Genomic DNA, 446 nt, shown 5'->3' on the forward strand with positions numbered 1-446 from the left:
CATCTCTGCTCCTGTTGACTAATTTTACAGAGCAGTATATAGATATATAAATCTACATTACGGCTTTGGTTCAGATATTTGCTAATGTTTATTTCTCGATACAAAAATGGCATTTTAAAACAGTTTTTTTGCCTGGTTGTACCTAGATAGAATCAGTATTTGATACTCAGTGGAATGAGGCAGGCAACCCCACATGAAGAATGAAAGAAACTACTATCTTGTTCTTCTGGAACTTGGCAAAGTGCCATGAAAAAAAAACATGTTCTTCTATTCAGTGCCCTGTCATTGCCAATGTGCTCAAACTCAAGATTAATGACAAATCAATCAATGGCCACAAATGAAAATAGAGATGTCACTGAATGGTGCATTACTCTCTTAGCCATGGTTGAAAAAGCAAGATGCATTTGGTTTGCATGTGGTTACAGTAAAAATGGTTAGCAGATGAT

The sequence above is a fragment of the Stigmatopora nigra genome, chromosome 2, assembly GCF_051989575.1.
Source record: "Stigmatopora nigra isolate UIUO_SnigA chromosome 2, RoL_Snig_1.1, whole genome shotgun sequence".
Lineage (NCBI taxonomy): Eukaryota > Metazoa > Chordata > Actinopteri > Syngnathiformes > Syngnathidae > Stigmatopora > Stigmatopora nigra.